The sequence below is a fragment of the Myodes glareolus genome, chromosome 26 (assembly GCF_982192425.1).
Source record: "Myodes glareolus chromosome 26, mMyoGla1.1, whole genome shotgun sequence".
Lineage (NCBI taxonomy): Eukaryota > Metazoa > Chordata > Mammalia > Rodentia > Cricetidae > Myodes > Myodes glareolus.
This window is the reverse complement of record NC_142051.1, coordinates 22,123,811-22,133,796: the sequence shown is the minus strand read 5'-3', so window position 1 is coordinate 22,133,796 and position 9,986 is coordinate 22,123,811. Positions and strand designations below refer to the sequence as shown.

The 9,986-nt window shown below is 36.4% G+C and overlaps 1 pseudogene; it reads left to right on the top strand.

Annotated features, from left to right (window-relative positions):
- Window positions 1–9,153: 9,153 nt before the first annotated feature.
- The window catches only part of LOC125389699 (centrosomal protein of 70 kDa-like), an 80,969-nt pseudogene continuing 80,136 nt past the window's right edge, over window positions 9,154–9,986 (top strand).

The window sequence follows — 9,986 nt, the reverse complement described above, 5'->3', positions numbered from 1 at the left end:
TATCGTGGTAGCTTGAGTAAGAATGACCCCCAATAGGCTCATGTTTTTGAATGCTTAGTCACCAAGGAGTGTCAATACTTAAGAAGGAATAGGAAGCCTGACCTTGATAGAGGAAATGGAGGTTTTAAAAGCATAAGCCAGGCCCGGTGGCTCTCTCTTTCTGATGCCTGTGGATCCAGAAGTAAACCTCTCAGTTACTTCTCTACCACCATATCTTTCAGGCATTCCACAATGTTCCCCACCAATAATGAAATGCACTAAACCTCTGAAACTGTAAGCAAGCACCAATTAAATGCTTTCTTTCATAAGGGTTGCCATGGTCAAGGTATCTCTCCAACAGCAATGGAACAGCAGACCAAGAAAGATTTTATTTATATTTGATTTTCTTCCAGAAAAACTTTAATTCACAAGAAAGAGATTTGTAGCAAAATTTTATGGGTTATCAAAAAATGTTCAAATAGTTATATATTATTTATTCTACAAAATTACAAAGGATGTACATTGTAAAAGTGACCCTTTGGTTCCCCATTTTTGTAACGGATGTGAATTCAAGAAAACCAATTTCCTTCTTGGGTTGCTTTGCCTGGGACATTCTGTGAGTCAGGCCATGAAGGGGTGTCACTGTGAGTATTCTAATATGTCAGAACAATTTGTTGTTTTTATTGTTGTTATTCTAATATGTCAGAATAATTTGTTGCTGTTGTTGTTTTGCTATTATGTTTTAGCATCAAAGAGGAATATTTGGGGAAAAATATCACCCAAAAAGAGCACATTCCTTAAAATTATTTCTCAAAAGGAGTTCATAGGGACTGGCTTCATTACAAAGTCATTCCTTATTCTTTATTGCAGAAGTCCTAAAAAATTAAACCCTACTTGGAATGAGTTGGTCTTATAATTTGCATTATCCTACACTGTCCTATAATAAAGAATTTAATAGACAATGATGCACTGCTATAGGACTGATCAGACAAGACAGAATTTGGCCTCTTTTTTATTTTTTATTGATTTCTATTGAGCTCTATATTTTTCTCTGCTCTCCTCCCTGCCTTTCCCCTCACTTTCATCCCTCCCCCAAGGTCCCCATGCTTCCAATTTACTCAGGAGATCTTGTCTTTTTCTATTTCCCATGTAGATTAGATCTATGTATGTCTCTCTTAGTGTCCTCATTGTTCTCTAAGTTCTCTGGGATTGTGATTTGTAGGCTGGTTTTCTTTGCTTACTTATTCCAAAACAAGTTAATGAGAGCTTGTGCTAGCTTATGACAGCTTGTGCACAGCTCAGATGAATGCTAGCCTTAAAGGTTACAATAGCAACAGATGCTTTATGGGCCAGCAGGGGGCGACAAACATGTAATTAGGGATATAGAATGGGTTGGTTTATGCTCAAATAGTGCCTCATTGTCCAATGAAATGAAGGGCACAAAGAAGTTCACCACCTTGGCAGAGAGTCTTCATAGAACAAGACACACAGAGAAATGCAGCTACTACACGAACAGGAAGAGACGGGGGGAACAGAGTGGAAATGGATGCATGCAAGAGGGGCTGACAGAAAGGTAAGGTAAGGAAGATGGCCATGGATACCATACCTGAGATATTTGCATCTCATGCTGGTAACACTGAGGAACATGGGAATGGTTTCTAAGGATGGAGAGGAAGTTTGGCCAGGGAGGCTCTGCAGCAGCAATGTTCCAGAATAAACAAGCTGATTGAATCAGAAATGGTAAGAATGGACAGAAATGGATAAAACCAAAAGATACTACTGGATTACTACTGTGCGCGCGCACACACACACACACACACACACACACACACACACACACACATCTCCTTGTATTAATGAGCTCAGGAAAAGTCACTTCACATAGAAGGAACAGATGAGAATCTTTGTTACCAAGAAATGATCAACAGCAATAATAGAACATGACCAGCATCCGAGGCCCAGACCCAAACCTGCATGTTGGAGAACTTGGAGTGCTACCCTCATCTTCCTAGGGCAATGAGTTCCATGAAGAACTGGGAGTTGGATCTGCACCTCTTTTCTAAGCATGTTCCTCATATATATGAGTCCCAATTCCCTGCATGCATAATCTTGGTCCATTCCAAGGCTGGTTTGTAGCTTTTCCCTAGTTGATTATCTAAGGGAAATCTGAGAAATTACTATTTTTTTACAAATTCAGGCTAAAGCGGTAACTAGGGACTGCATTTTACAGGCAAAGATGGCACTCATGTGAATGAAGGTAATATCTACACATTAAGTGAAAGATTCCTTTATATTATGGGATAGAAACATTGTGGGTAGGGAAAAATCAGTCAAAATGGACCCTGGAACTTGACTAGGGGAATCTTTTTGTGTTTCCCTTTATTCGAACATGCATACATGAAAAGCCCAAGACTTTTAAATTTGAACTCGACTTTCCACATCATTATGAAAGTCTAGGTGGAAGCTAAGAAGACAGATATCAGATATATCTCCCAAGTGACAATGTTTAACTATGTATATATAATATGTGCAGATCTTTATGTGCAGACAATTCAGAGTCATGAAATGACCAGGGAAGAGAGCTTCAGGAAAATATCATTGTATAGGAAAAAGAACCAAATACGATTGGAATATGAAGTAAGATTCAACGTATACTTTAAAGATGAAGGACAGAGTCCACAATAACATGGGGAAGAACTTCAGTCAGAAGAAAAATACAAAATAGATGAAATGCATAAAGGAGACTAAAAGATACAAGGTAGGCAATTAGAAATGTCTTTTAATTCAAAGAGGAGAATGGGGAAAGACGTGGAATCAACTTGTTTTGAAGGAAAATGCTTGAAATGTAAAGAACACAGGAGTAATCAGAGATGACTTTTCAGTTTTAGGTTCCTCAGCAAATCCAATGCTAAACAAAGAAAACACCATTCAAACCCGAACTCCTGAGTAGAGTTCAGAAATCAGATGTTCATATAAGGACAGATAGTTTATCAAAAAAGCACTTACAAAAATTTTGAAAAGTCATCAAATCCGGAAAGGAAAAACAATGAGTCTCAAGTATCCCCGGCTGCTCTTGAACTCACTATGGAATTAGAGGTGGCCTTGAACGTCTGATTCTTTTGCCTCCACCTCCCTCTTGCTGGGATTCCAGGCCTCTGCTATCATGCCTGTTTCATACAGTGCTAGAGACCAGTCCTAGGGCTTCTAGAATGCTAGGCAAGCATTCAACCGACCAGACTACATCTCTGACAGATAGAAATATTTTAGAGTGTAAGTTTCCTTTCTGTAACGAAAATAGTTAACATGAGTGAATTAAACAGATGTTGACAATAAACAGTAATATTTGTCAAGATCATATCTAATTTGCAGAGTGATGAGAGATGAAATATGCCCCTCCAGCATTCAAGCCATAATCTCTTGTGCTTTATTTAGAGAAAGGGTTTTTACAGAATTAATCAAGATAAAAGTGAGCACATTGGAAAGCAATGTCATCCAAAACGAGTGGGTCCTTACAAGAAGCAGAAATGGCCCAGAAGCAACAATGCTTTTGGAAAAGGTTTAGGAGGTCACAAAGATTGGGGACGTGTTTATCGCAGCAAAACAGGTAAATTTTCAAGTCTGCAAATAAGTCGATGCCATTGCAACGAATCATTTAGTGGTCATTTCAGAGAGCCATGCTGTCATAGACTTTTTTAAAAAACCACTTGCTAGGTAGTCACATGACATGTTATTTTTATATAGCATCACAGTTGCCTGAGTCTTGTTTTCTATCCTTCAGCTTTATTTTATCACTATGTATCACTTTTTAAATGAACCAAGTACAGCAGTTAAAAAGATAGTGAGGATTACAAATTCTTGTAGGCAGTCACAAAAGATAAATGTAAACTATCTTGGGCTTTAAGTAAGTTTACTGTTCTAAATTGAAATACTGAGGGCCCATAAAATAAAATCTAAAAACCTATACTTTCTTAATAGTAGATTTTCTAGCCTATGTATGAATGAATATATCACTGCAATCATAGCAGAAAACCCCTTTATGTAGGTCTTATCTACTTTATGAAATCATTCTCATACACTTTTCTGGGGATGGGAAATTATATATAAAACTTCAGTTGGGACTATCCAATATACACATTTTCACACTTTTTGGATAAATCTTGTTACAGCCCAAGCTGAAAACTAGTACAGTAATTGCTGTTAATGTTGAGAGATAGAGAAAAAATGATTATTTGACTCCCACCACTAACAAAGAATGAGTGATTCAAAATGAGCGAAAAGATATAATTTTAATACCAAAATATAGCAGTTTTTGTTTGCTAGAGAAGTATTCACTATTGGTTAACCTCTTTAGGGATATGCTATACCAATTTTCCAAAATTTAATCCACAGATGTATATTTTCTATATTTCATATGCAAAGTACATCATCTGAGTAATTGAGACATGCTATAGCAGTAGACTTATTGCAGGCTACCAGGAAAATCAGAGACAACCTTGAACTCGATCAGAACACACAGCATGAGCATTAGTTTTATGTGATTAAGTCGAGAATTTCTCTATCTTGGCATTATCGGGGTGTGCTTATGTATGTGGTTGAGTGCAGGTAAATGTATAAAAAGAAAGGAAAACTTTTTCTTCAACAAGTTGCTTTGGTTATGGTGTTTTATCACAGCCATGGAAAATTAACGAAGACATTTGGCGTTACACGGATTCAGGGAATCTAAAACTATCTTCACAATTGCACAATATTGTAATGAGCTATCTCCTAGCCCAACCTCATAGATATGCTAAAATATAGAATTAAAGAAGAAGGATAGGATGCTGGCTCATGTATTTAAGATGATAGCAGATAGCTAGCTATGGACCAACATTTTCTAAACTATTCTAACCCTATCAAAATATCTATAGATACTACCAGGGGACATGGAGGATCAAATGATCATTGATTTAAGTTCAATCTTAATTAAATTGAGTCAAAACATTGATTTAAATAACAGTTTTCTTAAATTTCTCTTCCTTCCAGCTTCCCCAGATGAGAGTCCTTTATTGTTTCAGTCTAATGTAATTTTATTTTAAACTAGGAGTAGAACCTACATGGAGTCCATAAAATCTCGTCTCAGACAATGATTGTCACTTGAATGGAAGCCATGATATCTATATAAGACATAGTTCTTGCAGGATATTTATAACATAGGTTTAGACACTTTTAGTTCTCAAATGTATGCACTGGGGAAACTCATTAGCATTCTCTTGGCTGACTCTTTGTATTAGAGACCTTGGTTACAAATAGAATCTCAGTGCAAATTTAATTTACAGGAAAAGGAGTCTGAGGTTATTTTGCAGAACCCAAGAGAAAGATATCACTGGGCTATCAATACCCTGGGGGTACTGGGAGGCTCAGAATATTCTCAATTATCTTATTTCTGTTTAAACATCCACTCTATTCTCTGATTTAAAATATTTATTGCAAAAAATCAGTCATGCACAAAATTAGAAGTATAATTAACACCAATTTACTAATAATTTAACTTCGTTAGCAGCAATATTCTGTCATTTCTGCTTCATTTTTTTTTGAGACGGGGCTTCTCTGTGGAGCAGCCCTAGATGTCCTGGAGTTTCCTTTGTGGGCCACACTGTCTTCGAACTCATAGAGAGCCACCAGACTCTGCCAAGCGTTGGGACTAATGATGTCTGCTTTACATTTTGTCCTACCATATTTTACTCTGCCTGAAATAATTAGAAATTATGAAAGCAAATCCTATACATTACAACATTCACCATTAAACATTTTGGCATATTCTGTTAAGTATTCAAAGAGAATTCTGAAATGTAGCCATAAAACCACTGTCATGTAAGTCTAAAGAAAAACAATAATTTATAAAATTTATTTTATATCACAGTATTCAATTGTGTGGTATTTTTCATGAATGTCTTTCAATGTTTATTATTTAAGTTAGATTTCAGAAAAATTAGGCATTTTGTCAATGAGCCTCTTAAATCTGTTCTAATCTATAAAAGTCCCCCACACCCAAAATACAACCTTTCTTCTAATGTCTTAAGCAGTGTAAAATAAATAGGTTGCCTATTTATATTTTCTAAAAACTTTTAAATTTTCTAAATATTTATTTGAGTGACTACATCACAATGGATTATCCATCCGTCCTCTGAATAACATTTAAGATTTAAATTTTGATGCTCTTCAGTCTCAGGTTCAAACTTTCTCATAAGTTACACCATATGAATTGTATATCACGTAAGTAGTAATAAAACTTTTAAAAGTCAGTCCATCTTTTTGTGAAGTTGTATATCTCTATCTAATTCTTTATTAGATTTCTATTTGTCTAAACATATATTTGGTGTTGCATAGCTTTAATGTATGCAAGCATGTCAATTAGTTTGCTTTAAAAAAATGTCTCAACATGTTTTAGGGATTTGTTAATGATCCTTGACATTTGAAAAGTCTCCAATTCAGGTTTAGATAACAGCAGTATTGCTTTAAAAGTGGATGACTTCTCAAATTTTATTTGAACGGGCAAAAATTCATTTAGATGTTAATTTAGATATTAATTTCATTTAAAACAAAAACATCATGACCTTATAGTAGCAGAAGGTGCTCGCCAGCTCCTTGTATTATCAATGACCCCTTGAAGGCAAGTAGTATCTGAGACTTTATGGAGCCATTTAGCATCCATAGTTTTTCTTGGTCCTCAAGACAGGTGACAGGTGATGCTAGAAAGTAAGCTCATGTGACCTGCAGGGATACAGTTCCAGGCTCCTACCTGGGAGGTCATCTGTTGTCTTCCAGCTGAAGAGGAGTGACAGTGGATGTGGGAAGTCCTTCTGTATAAGTGGTGCTTTTATTGGTTAAGGAATAAGGAAAATGTTAAACTGGCCTATAGCAGGGCAGAACAGAGCTAGGCGGGGAAAACTACACTGAATGTTGGGAGAAAGGAGGCAGAGTCAGGGAGATGTCATGGAGCTACCAGAGTGGAAAGACATGAGCTGCCAGATGGAAATAAAATAATGGAAATGGGTTAACACTAGATGTAAGAGCTACCTAGCAATATGCTTAAGTGATTGGCCAAGTAGTGATTTAATTAATACAGCTTCTGTGTGATTATTTCAGGAGTCTGGGCAGCTGGGAAAAGAACCAGTGGCCTCATACTACAGACAGTACTCTAGAATCTAAATGTTTCCATAAACAATGAAGTATTTCTACCAGAAGCTGCCGCTCAATTTTAATAATGCAATGAGTTTTATTCAGTTGTAACTAAGAATGGAATTGTATGGCTGGAGATTATTATCTGAAGTGAAGTAGGTCCAACGTAGACAAACTTCATGTTTCCTCTCATTTCTGGCTCCTCGTTACAAAGGTCTTAATATCTGTGAATTAAAATTTAACATGGCTTAATACCACATTGAACCGAGGCATTCAAAATTCAAAATTAGATCTCTGGGAGAAAATGGTGACAATGGATAGCAGCACTGATTTCTAGTCAGGCTGAAGATAGGAAATGAGTAAAAAGTGAAAGACACTTACGGATGCTGAAAACAGAGGAAATATTTAATTAACTTTGTTATATCATATATCTATGTCAGGGTTACATGCTAGACAGAGATGTACATCTTTAAGATTTAAGATGCTTTTAATGTCACTGTGCCTGGGCAAGGGTTGAATAGGCTCCTCTGCTCCTTGGTCCTGCAGGTCCAGTTGCTCCTGCACTCTGTCTGTTTTCATTTGTAAGCAAACAAGTCTCCAGTCTGAGAAAGCCTGGCCTTTAAGATCACTAATCTCAAATGCTCGAGCTGGGGTATCTACCTAAGACTGAGCTAGGTCCTCTGAATGTGGGCGACAGTTGTATGGCTTGGGCAGTTTGTGAGGCTACTAGCAGTGGAACCAATATTTAGCCCTAGTGCATGAACTGGCTTTTTGGAACCCATTCACTATGGAGGGATACCTTGCTTAGCGGTAGGACCTTGATTCTGCCTCAAGTGAGGTGACAGACTTTGTTAACTCTTCATGGGTGGCCTAATCCTCTCTGAGGCGTGGATGAGGGTTGAGTGGGAAGAAGGTGGGGAGAGTTGGAGGACAGGGGGCGAAAGGAATTGGGATTGGTATGTTAGAATAAGATTATCTTTAAAATATATTAAAACATCAAAAAAGATGCTTTATACACTCAAAAGTATAGGACAGAACACACAATTTCCTTATTTCTCTCTTTAGTTTAGTTCTATAATGCTACTTCCATAGACAAGATAACAAAAGAGATTTCTCCTTTTACAGTTGGCATTTGCAGCCCACTAGTTAGGGGGTTAACTGAAAGAGTTCTTTTCTTTCTATCGGGGTTAACTGCACTGGGAGTTGTTGGAATGCCTCTGTTTCTTATCATTTGCTTAGGAAATGTTACGTGTCCTTCATATTAACAGCTGCATGAGTTTGTGGGTCCTTACAGGCTGGGTAGAACAAAAAGAGCTAGCAGAAGCTGGCAGAAATTAGCAGAATGTAAAATGATAAAGAATAAAGGAAAATGAAGAAGAGGAGGAGGAGGAAAATAAGGCAAGAATTGAGGTTGGAATTAGAATTGAGACAAACAATTAGAGCTAAGAATTTATAGGCAATTAGGATAGAAGAAAAAGAATAGCAGGCAGAATAAATAAACTTTTTTGTAGAACAATAAAGAGACATGCTAAGGATAAGTCATGTCTGAATAGATTCATTTCTTTTATACTTAGATATTTCCATCACCAGTTATAGCACCTTAGCTGGACCATGAAGGGGTCTGAAGAGGTGGTACTCCAAAAGACCCCATTTATGGAAAATTCAATCAAATGCATGAACTAATTAAATTGATACAAGACTTCATCAAGACAGTCTCTAAAGTGGATGAAACAGTAAAATACAGGCAAAATCCAAAATATGGAGGGAAATTCAGTAAGGAAATTGAAAAACAGTAAAATAAACAAATAGAAATATTAAAAATAAAAGAAATGTTAAGACAAATAACAGACCCTCTCGGAAAGCTCACCAATAGTTCAGCATGCAGTAGAATGCATTTCAAGCATACAGGACAAAACTGAGAAAATAACACACACACACACACACACACACACATACATATACCCCGTATATCTATACATATGTTTATATATACCTATGGCAAACAAATTAGTAAACATGACCATTGTCATGAAAGCCTTGGGTACATTCAAGAAGCTAATTGAGAAGTTATGGGATAGTATGAGGTATAACAGCAAAAAGATGACAGACTAGTGAAATTATGGCAGAAATTTTCTCAAATGTTATCAAAGAGAAAGCGATAGACATTGAAACACTAGAGGTACCCCCAAACAGACATGGTGAAAGAGAAATCTCTCTAAAAACACATCATAGTAAATATGTCCAAAACATGAAGTAATAAAATGATACCAAAAGTAGAATGAGAAAGAAAGCCAACTCATAAAAAATGTTTGAAAAACCTCAGCCCTTTGATTAGCAATTTCCCAAACCAGAAAAACACAGAATGATATATTTCAAGCTCTGAAAGTAAATAATTATGAATCAAGAAAGGAATACCCAGCAAAATTATCTTTCAAAGTTGATGGCTAAACAAATATGTTTAAGACAAACAAAAGACAAGGTAATTTACAATAATTGAGCTATCACTTCAAAAAATAATTAAAGCAATGAAATATGGGAGTGGAGAATAAGATAGCTTCTTCTGTAAGAACACATGGAAGTACGTATTCTAGGGAAGGAACAGATCAACAAAGAAGAGCTAAGAAAGAACCAACCATGTCTGATGCAACAAAGAAACCCTTAAAACTAATATGGGAAGAAGCAAACCAGAGTACCACCTAACAAATTCTTAGAAAACCACTTTCAGTAGTAACCATGGCTTCAACTCTCCAGTTAATTTAGCAAACATATTCAAAAGCTGAATGTTAAAGGGTACATATTGAACACTGGGCAAAGAGAGGCTATAAACAAGCATATAGTTGTCATTTATC